Genomic DNA, 12,009 nt, shown 5'->3' with positions numbered 1-12,009 from the left:
CTGTATCAAATACTGCTTGTGCAAAGCGTCATTTATTTTCCTTTTTTTTTTTTTTTTTGGTACTGGGAATCAAATTCAGGACCCTGTGCTTGCCAGGCAAGTGCTGTGCCTCTGAGCTATATCCCAGGCCCAAGGCATCATATTTTTTTAATTTTAAAGAGAAAAAAAATTTCAAAACAAGATAATAGGAGGGTAACAATGGCTAATACATTGCATATTGTTATCTTTAAATTAGTTACTCAGAGTACAAGATATAGGCATTTTAAGGCATCATTTAATAAGTGGCATCTGTTATCAAGTAAAAATCAACTATTTCTAAAATTCAACAATTTATTTGGAAATTATAAGACAAATCAGATAAAGTATCTATACTACAACCACTCAACAAGGTGTTACATTTTTTACATAGAAAATAAAGTTTTTTAATGTATGTGTTAATTTCTGTGTCATGTACTTGGCACTGAATGTATTAACATCATCCTTGCTTCCAACACGATAATAGCTTTCTCACAGGCTATTTTTTCTTTCTATATTATTACATGAATAAAAATTTTTTCCTTTAATTCCAAATATGGTATGTTACTGGGATTTTCATTATGAAAACAAAGCTGTACAGTTCACTGCATCAAATATGAAAATATCTGAACATGCATTTAAACAGTCTTATTTAATTTCAAATATTAGTTAAAAATGCTGATTTTCACTAGAATTAGAAAACTCAGACAGAAATACATGCCACGGAGACCCCTCAGCCATTTTCCTGGATCAAATGTAGAAAAAGCAGAAAGCATGCATTATGTGGATAGCAGAGTACCAACACAGTATTTGTCCGATCCTGTGTAACCAGTATGGCGGTCAAGTATGACTCATGTCAATTGTCATCAAAATACAAATTTAATTTTTGTCTGTCAGTGGGAGAAAAATCTTCCCCTGCTTGGGCAAACCCAAGACTTTTACATCGCTTTCAGATAATAAAATGCTGTGGGTAGTATGAAGAGTTTTTAAAGAGTTTCAATTTAGAAATTAAAATTTCCAGCCCATGGAATAGTCAGAATTCTGATCCTGATGGTGTAAGATGCCATCCTGCGCAGCTCTTGAAATTACTGATGGGAAGGACGGTGGAGGATGAGGAAATGAAGACAAGAGTCAGAATATAGAAAGCTGAGGTCAGGTAGAACCCTCTCTGCTGATGGGAGAAAAGGAACTGCCCAAGACTACGGTGTGTTTATTTATACAGTCAGCAAGAGGTTGATAACAGGTGAAAGCCCTCTCCTATGGCTCGCCCAGGGCACTCCATGTTCTGGGGCTGGCCTTGCTGTAGCCGTGCTTGTGTGGTTGATCTCCAGCTCAGCACTTTTTACAGTCAGACCTGCATTGTGGATTTGCCTATAGCCTGCAAATCTAAGGTCTTGGGATGTTGCCCTTCTATTTTCTCCTCTGCGAACTCTCATTCTCTCTCATCTGAGGATGCTGGTTGTGCACCTTCTAGGGAAGTAAGGAGCCATTACTTGATTGGAGACAGGGTGTTCTGTGATTGTGATGGTTTCAACAGATCTTTGTTTTTCTCAGTGGGCACCCAGTGTCCCCAGGGAGCCTTGCTGTGCTGAGACTTCCCTCCCATCCAGGCAGGCCTGTTGGACAGGACCCAGGACATCTCTCTCCAGCTTCCTCCCCTTAACCTGGCTCGCATGTACTACCAGCCCAATGCCTCCACCTTGCAGTGCCTCTAACTTACAAGCAGAGCCTCACTCAGCAGCATGCCTCAGACCCCAGACCCCAGGCCAGAGCTCTCAGCTCTCCTCTGGCTACGAGATTTCCCCAGTTTGTCAGGTCTCTCAACATCTTAGAATACATTTCAGGGCTCTCCAAGTAGCCCCTTTGAATCTTCTTTTTATTAAGCTAAGGCTAAGAAGTTAGCACATTTCCATGTCTTCCTTAAAGTATGACCCCTAGAAAGGATGGTATTTCTGTCCAAAGAAATCTCTTTTCAGTCCCCTCTTACCCACATCCTGCTTCTGTTTCCCATTTTTCGGTCCTTGACTGCACTACAGGAACAAGTCTTTGATATAATTTCTATTGTAAATCTGCACCTGGGAGGGGACAAGGTTTTACTCTCACTTTTGTAACCTGCCACCAGGCAAGCTAGCCCCTTAGTAAATGCTCAGGCCTACAGAATACCATTGTAACATCTCTTTGCAATTGTCTCTTCTACATTTTTGGCTAGTTTCATAATGCCTGTACTCTTTAAACAGAAAATGAATGAATGCCACAAACACTTCTTAATTGCTACAAAATCCTCACTTGCCCCAGTGCTGTGGGAAATTCAGAATGAATGAAGGAAACATTCCCCCCAACCCACCAGGGCCCAAATAAACAGTGATAAGGGGTGGAAGTTCAAGTTTACACAAAGGCCCAGGGGAAAAGGGGTATCCAGGGAAGGAAGGGGACAGGATGGGAGGGGCTTTCTAAAGGAAAAGCATAGTCATTTATGAAGGATACATTCTAGACAGAGAAATCATAAGTGAGTAAAATGAAACAAGGCCAGATTTGAAAATGAGAGTGGAAAGACAGAATCAGACAGAGAGGCAGAAACAGAGACAGAGACAGAGGCAGAGGCAGAGTTAAACATTTTGAGGAAAAGAAATGACATGATCAGGTCAGAATTTTAGAAGAGTGATTTTTGACATTAGATTAGAGAGACTGATGTTAAAGAAACCAGGGCGAAGTGACTGGAGCCTACCCAGACCAGAATGCCCGTGAATATCTGGAGGAAAGAACAAGTTTTGAAACACTTCGGGGCCAGATGAGTTAGCACACACTTGCAATCCCAGCACATGAGAGGCTGAGGAAGGAGGAGCGCCATGAGTTCGAGGCCAACCTGGGATACATAGTAAGTTCAAGGCCAGCCTGGACTATATAGTAAGACCCTGTCTAGAAAAAACAAAGACCAAACAAACAAACAAACAAAACACATTTTGGGAATAAAAGAGACTGAACTTAGAGACCATGGAATATGAGTTAATTAACAGAGAAAGAGAAATAAACCTGAGGCTTTTGACTTGGGTAACCAAGTATATGATGATATTATTGACTAAGGAAAAATATTGCAGGGGGAAGATAGCATACTACTACAATGTCCGTAGGGAAAGGTCAGAAAGTTGCCCATTCCCATCTGGATATTAGAGGTAGAACAATAGCCAAGGATAGATACATGGTATTGGCACAGATTCTGGATGATCCTAAGCCAGGGAAAGTAAGTATGAGGAGTGGCTGGTCCCAATAATCTCTAAGCCAACTACATTGATTAATAATGACCATTGCTAAAACTGGGCTTTTAAAATAGAAAACTCTTATTTCTTGAATGAAATGCACAAAGTAGGAAATGACAGCTACTATGACATGTCTCAAAATTCATTCCAAAATTCAGACTTTATCCTTCAGGGTGGGTCTAGCTGACAATGAATGTAACATTGTTAGAGTCCATGGTTTGCCTGTTCTTGGTTCATATAGCTGTTGCTTGCTTTAAAGTTAGTGGCACTAAATTTTAAAACATTAAGTCAGTAGCCTGAAAGCTGCAGCAGTCCTTCCTCACATTGGTTACAATATTTTCCATTTATTCTTCCTGGTATCAGCTGTGCTGGCCTTCATTGGTCCATTGACTCAAGATTGTCATACCTGAAGTTGGGAGAGGGTTTTCTTTTCCTAACTGTCCTAGTTTTTTCATTTTCACTCATTAGACACAAGATATCTTGGTTCCACATATTATTTTAGGAAAGGAACATCTGGCTAATTAACAATAGTATGCTAAGCCAGAAATGGCCAGAATAAAGTTTTTAATTTTGCTATAGTATCCTAATACTTAAAATTTGTTATTAATAAGACTTAAACTCTTAAACAGAACTTCAAATAATTCCGAACTGAAGTGATGACCACTGGCCCTGAGGAATGGATGGGCTCATTCAGCCCATCTTCTGTGCAGTCACAGAAGAGGAAAGTTTCAAAGTCCCAAGTGAGACAGTATACCCTGTATTTATAGGCCAAGCAGAAGAAGAAGGAGGTGACCAGAAAAACTGAGCACTAGCCGTATAGGGACAACACTAGAGGAAAATGACACGGAAGCCACCACAGTGGACACTGTACAGGGATAGACCTCTACAGAGTCTGCCCAAAGCAAGAAAGGAGCAGTTTTAGAACAGACCACACAGTGATGCTGTGAACAGAATAAGCTCATAGGGCTGCGTGTCTTCACCTCACTTACATATAACCTGGGGCCAATTACATAACTCAGTCATTTACAAGGAAATATCTTCTGCCATCCTGAAAGGGCAATGTGAAATAAGTTTCCCCACACATAGCTTGAGCAACTTGAATTATAAACATTTTCCTCTAGTAATGCCTTTCCTCTAGGGCACACAGTGTTTGCCAGCATTGCCAATGGTAGAAAGACATCCCTCTGTGCTTTCAAATCTCACTTTCTCCTCCTAATAATTATATAATTTTCAGACTAGTTTCTGTTCGCATTGTTTCACCAGCATTTCCATTTACTGCCTTGCTGGCATGTGGCTGCTGACTCCACAACTGGCTTCTCAATGAATATAAGTAAATGTACTTGTTTATATAATAAAAAGCACAAATAAAAGTTTGCAGAGGGGTAAACAGGCCTTGCCAAGTACATGAAGCACCTTCAATTTCATGGAATATCGGGGGCTAGAAAAAAGTGATTAAATTCCCTTTCATTATTTATCCCTTTCTTGGTCTTAGAGTAAATCTTTAAGCTGACACTTCCAGCTGCAAAAAATGACTATGGCAATTCTTGCTTATATGTTTGTGAATTAATCAATTAGATTTGCAGAGTGATTTTGATTCCAAAATGAAAATTATTGGGCTTTCTCATTTATATATTAGTGGATGCTGAGTTGATGGATTTAAAACTATTGTTCTTTAGGGCCAGTCTGAAAAACCACAGTAGATTAATTATGATTACATAATTTATTGGGTTTCTTCTCTAGATAAACTTAAATGCGTTATATGTTTATGCACTCATTGGTGCATAACCCCCTTTGAAATATTCTCTACTTTGATGTGACTCTTTGCATATACATGCTGATGAATATAAGATAAATATTCCACCTTTCGGGGCATGCTCATTCTAAAATTGGTTAGTTTTTAATGTCTTGATACAGTGAGAGAAGTGTTTTTGATGCTCCAACACGCAAAGGGAGGAGACAGTCTGAAAGCTGCTGTAGCTCTTAGGGAGGGCTCTTTCTTGCTAATTACATCGCTCCCGGTGCCAAGGCAACCATCCTGCTTGAGTGAAGAAGCTGGTTCACAATAACACAAATCATGCAACGCAGGAAAAATCCAACAGAAGATGGAAAATTTGCCTTTGTTTGGGAAAGAAGTTTTTCATCAATACAAATGCAAAATATAAATTCATAGCACATAAATTATTGGCATCCCTTCTTTTTAGGATGAGGATTAAATACAAAAACAAGAAGAATACTTCTTCCCGAATCTCAAGTCTATATCATTCACTCTCCATGGTCAAATTTTTCACCAGTCTTTTCTAGAAAGACATCGAAGTTTAATACAATCCATTTTACAAAGAGGAAGAGCTTAGCCATGATATAAGTAAAAGAAGTAAACATAGAAAGGAAATCTATTTGGCTCGTTTAAAAATATGATAAAAAATAGATTTAAATTACTCACTGTGATGCAATACAATTTATGAAGCAAGAAGAGACAAATTGTGGTTTCAAAGTATGTCAATCTCAGCGTGTTATTGTTCACAGGCATTTGGTTGATCTGTTTTCTTGTTTAAACAAATGGCAAGAACTGTACGCAGCTATTTCTGGTGCCCTGACCATGAAACCTGTAAAAAACCATTTCTCGCTTGCTAGCATTTTTTAAAATGTAACAAACTATAATCTTAACTCTATCAGAAAAGAAATTATTCATTCTTTCAAATAAATAAATTTTCAAAAGAAATCAATTCATTATTTTAAATAATTCTGCATTTTCTGGCCAGCTAACGTATTTTTTTCATCATCTGGATTCATTATTCTGGATATATTCTACCCAGATATAAACAATGGTTGTCTGTAATGAGAGGACCACATAAATGTTACAGAGAATGAGTGGTTGGTATTACAGATCAGTCTTTTCCTTCAACATCATGTCCTTGGAAATACATTAAAGAAAAGAATGATCTCTTATATAATCAGTAGTTCTAAACTGACAGTAACTAGTTTTAAGAAATATAATTAAATTGCCTCTTCCAGTAGCTCTTCAGTATAGTATTTTCAGTAATCTATATGCAGACTCATAAGGGTAAATTATGGCCCTTTGCTTATGACATACTTAATCAAAATTTATTGCCTTTAAACTATGCCTTACATGCTTTGGTACATGCCTCTTTTAATCTTCACAATAACTCTACGAGGTAAATGTCATTATCTCCATTTCATGTTAAGAAAATGAGGGCTTACAAGGTTAAATAAGGTTGTCCATGAACACACAGATGATAAATGGCTGAGCAGTGAATGACATTTAATCTCTGATTTAAGAGGCCATCTAAACAGTACCATGTCTCAAGAAGGGCACTCACTTTTATAATAAAAACATACTATATTTTACTGTCAAATTTTTATTCAGATAAGACACAGTCTAACCTGTTTCTTTTTCCAAATTGTAGTTTCTTAGACACGTGTGTAGTACACAATGTTTGTATTCCTTGTGGGGATTGGCACATGTGCAGACACACTGCCATTCCTTTTTCAGCCCTTTCCCTTCCTTCCCTCACCCATCCATCCCTTGACCCCATCCCTCTTTTTTGTACATGTTTGCAATACATGATGTTTACATTCCTTGTTGGTACTTGTACAAAAGGGTCTTCTTACTAAGCTACATCCTTAGCCTTTTTTTATTTTGTATTTTGAAACAGTGTTTCACTAACAATAAATTGCATGGACTGGGCTGGAAATTTTGATGCTCTTGTTTCAACATCCCAAAGTCCTGGGATTGCAGGTGTGCACCACCATGCCCAGCTCAACCTAATCTGCAAAGGAGAAACCATGTTGTAGGATAAAGTGGAGTACTACTCAACAATAAAGAAGGATAAGGTTAAGGCTTTTATAGGTAAAGGGCTACAACTAGAGACCATATTCTTAAGTGGAATTAATCAGACTCATATACGTAAGCATCATATTGTCTCCCTAGTGTAAGAAACTGAAAAAGTAAATAAGATCTAAAAGGTACAATAGATATACTGAAAGGGAAAGAAACTGCTCAAAAGGAAAAAACAGCTGGGATAAGAGAAAAGAAGGAAGGGAAAAAAATGTGTATATAGACAGAAGATAACTAAGATAATTGTACTACTACTTTCTATTAGTTCATTGAAAGGAACCTTTAGCGCTTATATTGTTTGTCAATTTTGCCTGCTTGTATCTGGTAGTCTGAGCAGCTACTTTGATGATAACAATATGCAATATAATAACCATTGTTAATTTCATATCATCTTGTTTTGAAATTCTGTATCATTTTTATTATTTTATTTTCTCTCTTTTAAAAAAATAATGGGAACATTTCCTTTCTGGCCTTACTGCTTCTTAGTTATATAATGGGGAAAGTTACTTTCTGTGCTTCCATTTCCACACCTATGATATGGAGTCGATGCAAAGTGTGCTAAAAATTAAATATGAGTGGGTAATGCATGATTGTTAGGAATTTAAATTAAAATAATATGCAGATGTATCTGGTAGAGTATTTGATAGTAAAGGCTACATTTCCTGCTCTTCCACTTCTTACATTTAAAAAATAATATTTAATGAAATATCACATCTTATAATTTTACCAAAAGAATATATTGTACATATTCTTCTATTTCATACTATTCCTTTAATCGTCTTTCAATTCAACAATGGTAGGTTTTTTATTTTTTATTTTTTATTTTTTTTGGTTTTTCTCCGGTACCGGGAACCGAACTCACGACCTTGCGCTTGCCAGGCAGGCGCTTTTGCTGCAAAGGTAGGTTTTTTAAATCCTTTTTATGACTTAGTGCATTCCATTTTGTGAATATACTATAGCTTCTTTAGTTATTCATGTTTGAATAACAACTGGTTTGAATAAACCAGTAACTTGGTTTATTTTCAGATTTTCACTAGTATAAGTAGTTTTGTTTTCTCACATTTCTACACATATTTTTAATTATGTCCTTAATGGAAATTCCTGAATGTGAAAGTGATGAGTCAAAGGGCATATAGATTTATAAGGGGTTTTCATACTCATATAAATGTGGCCAAATTACTCCTAGAAACTGTGTGCTATTTTATTCCCAAATAAAAGGTCTTTCCCTACTTTCCCCAATCTTTTCTTGATAACTTGCTATATGTATATATATTTAATTTTTAACTCAAATCATTTGATAACAATAGATTAAACATTATTAAATCTCAAGAAAACATCTTAAAATAACGCATGATTTAGATCATGAGTTTGCAAAATTTTTCTGCAAAGAGTCACATGGAACGTTTTTTAGATTTTGTTTGCCACATCCTTGCTGTCTACTCATCTCAGCTGTCAAAATAAATAACTACCACTGGATAACATGTCAAGGAATGAGTTTGCATGTGTTCCAATAATTTCTACATGGATGCTGAAATCCAAATGTCATGTACTTTTCACATGCATCAAAACTTTTTTCTTCTTTTGATTATTTCATTTTAAAATATAAAAATGTAATTTTTTAATTAGAAAGCTTTTCTAGAATTGATATGAAAATCCAAAACACCTGAAATCATTAAAACAGTTTTGAAAAGGAAGCAAAACTTTGGAAGGCTCACATGACATTATTTCTAGAATTAATATACATTTATAATATCTTATTTACTCTTCCAACTTTTCACACTAGAGAGACAATATGATGCTTATGCATGAGTCTGATTTATTTCACTTATAAGTTTAGACTCAAGTTGCATCCACTTACCTATAAAAGTCTCCAGTTTATCCTTTTTATAGCTGAGTAGTACTCCATTGTATAAAAATGCCACATCTTTTTATTCATTCCTCAGTTGATGGGCATTTGTGTTGTTTCCAGGGTTTAGCTTTTACAAACTGTGCTTCTATAAACACACATATATTGGTGTGGTATACATGTGTCACTGTGGTACAGTGTTTTTAATTCTTCTGGGAAGATACCAAGCAGAGCAATAGCTGGGTCAAACGGGACCTCTAATCCCAGTTTTCTTGAGGATTACACCACAATCTTTACACCAGTGTAGACTCCCACCAACAGTAGAGAAGGGTTCCTTTTTCTCCCCAGCCCCACCAGCTATTTGTTAGTGTTTGATTTCTTGATGCTAGCCATTCCTTCTGGAGTGAGATGGGATCTCAGCACTGTTTTCTTTTGCATCTCTTGAGTGACCAACAATGTTGAGCTTTTTTCTTATGTTTGTTTGTCATTTCTACTTCTGAGAAGTTTATATGCCCATTTTAGATGCCTATTTTTGTATTGGGTCTTTAAATTTGGGGTGGATTCTTTATATATTCTAGATATTAGCCCTTTGCCTGAGGAACAGCTGACAAAAACTTTTTCCCACTTTGTGGGTTATCTCTTCACTCTTTTGGTATTTTCTCCTGCTGTACAAAAGCTTTTTAATACGATGAGATCTCAGTTGATTCTTTGTGATAGTTCCTGGACAATCAGGATTTTCTTCATAAAGTCTTTGCCTACACCAACATCTTCAAAAGTTTTAACTATTTTATCTTCCAGCAGATTTACTGTTTCTGTTTTAAAATTTAGATCTTTGATCAATTTCAAATTTAGTTTAGTACATGGTGAAAAATATGGGTCCAGTTTTAATCTCTGGCATGTGCAAAACCAGTTTTTCCAGCATCATTTATTAAAGAGGCTATCCTTCTTCCAGTGAATATGTTTGAAACCTTTGTCAAAGATAAGGTGGTTGAGTACGTTTGCAGTTGTTTCTTCATATTCTAATCTGTTCCATTGATCCTTTTTTCCAGTATCATGCCATTTTTATCACAATTGCTTTATAGTATAATTTCAAGTTGGGGATTGTGACGTTTGCTGCCTTGCCTTTTTTGCTCAGAATTACCTTTGCTGTTCTAAGTCTCTTCTGGTTCCAAATGAATTTTAGGATTGTTTTCTCTAACTCTGTGAGATATGCTGTTGGAGTTGTAATTGAAATTTCATTAAATCTGTATGACAGTTTTGGAAGCATAGCCATTTTCACCATATTGTTTCTTGCTGCCCAAGAGCAAGTGATATGGAAACTGGAATTTTCATTAGAATTAGATTATTAGATCAGGTTTTGAATAATTGTTATCCTCAAGTGTTTCACCTTAAAATGTTTCTTGAAATCTTTAATTCTTCTGTAATGTTTTCCTAGTTTTCTGTATACAGATCTGGTAAATTTTGTGGTGAGATTTATCACTATTTCCAATTTTAATACTCTTGTAAACAATGTGTTTTGCTTTTGTCACCATAAAGCGGAAGTACAGTTGCTTTTTAATAAACATTTTTTTAAAAAATCCTTATTAGAGACACAGAGACAAATGAATTTATTTACCCCAGGCTGCAATGGGCTGAACTCTGATTTGGGTGGAGGTAACAGGATCAGTATCATGGTGTTCATGTGCCCTGATCTCTATCACACAGCAACTGAGGAGAAGATAGAACACGTAAAGAAGTCCACCACTGAGTGGTGCCCTTTAGGCAAAGGAAAGAGTTACAAATTTCACCAATCCAACATGACTTCAGATCTTGTCCTCCAATATAATACCAGCATGGATTTTTAAAAATTAGCCTCTTTAAAACTTCAGTTTTTCTTAACAATAATGACACTGTAATTATCCATATAGCTTCCCTAATTCATATGGAACTAGTTAACCCATATTCTTCTATGTTCTGGAAAATTCCTATATAAGATGTTACACTAGTATATCAAGTATTTGTGTGAAAATGGACAGCCAACAGATATTATTTTCAAGCATATTGTATTGCATTCCTTACAATTTGCCTAATGCTCTGGTACTTGGAGATAATGATTCTTTGCATTTGTTTGGTGATTTTAGATTTACTAAACACTTTGAATGTTTTATTTATTTAACCCTGCAGAGTGCATATCTTTGTCACATTTCTAGAGGAAAAGCTGATATGAAATAATTTTCCAAGATTATACAAAATATGGCCTCTTAACGAAAGAGCCACAAGTTGAGCACAGGTCTTCTAACTGCAAATTTGTGTGGTTTCTTTTTCTGTCCCCACATAGATATTCTCATAGCTAGAAAGACCAGACAGTTGCCTTTTCTGTTTTCTCTTATCTTGGAGCTGTTACTCATGGTAGGACTCACACAGAGATGCAGAATGAGTCTACTCCCTCTCCTGATGTCTGCTGCCATGAATACTTAGAGTTCACAGCATGACTTCTCTACTCCCTAAACCATCACAGCTTAACAAGCCACCAAGGATTCTGTGAGTCAAAGAAAAAAGATCCCAGGATGTTCAATACTATGGAGGCCAACAGACAGAGAGGGGCAGGCCCCAAGTGTAGCTGACTCACAGGAATTGGGGAGTTTTGGCCAGATCTGCCAGTGTGGTCCTTGCTGCATACTGTCTCATGCACATTCCATCTCGGTGGAGTGAGGGCACAACTTGCACAACTGTGAGGTTACTCTCCTCACAAGATTGCCCTTCCTTTAACCTAGTCTGAATGAGTGCATCTTCCTTCCAAACATAAACTCTACATAAAACACCCTGGCTCATCCATTAAACATTATTCCCTTTGAGCAATGTGTACAAACCTATACAGGCTCATAGGATTTGGAGAAGGAATATTAGAATAATTAAATATATTCACATGTAAGATTGTGAAAATAATGTTAAAGTAAACTAGTAAGGACTAAACATCAAAAGCTATGTACTTATGTAAGAACTGAGCACATGTAAAAATACAATTAAAATTAATTAACAATGCATGGTTGTTGGGAATT

The sequence above is a fragment of the Chinchilla lanigera genome, unplaced genomic scaffold, assembly GCF_000276665.1.
Source record: "Chinchilla lanigera isolate Chin_1 unplaced genomic scaffold, ChiLan1.0 scaffold00056, whole genome shotgun sequence".
NCBI classification, from domain to species: Eukaryota; Metazoa; Chordata; class Mammalia; order Rodentia; family Chinchillidae; genus Chinchilla; species Chinchilla lanigera.
Note: the sequence above shows the minus strand (reverse complement) of the source record.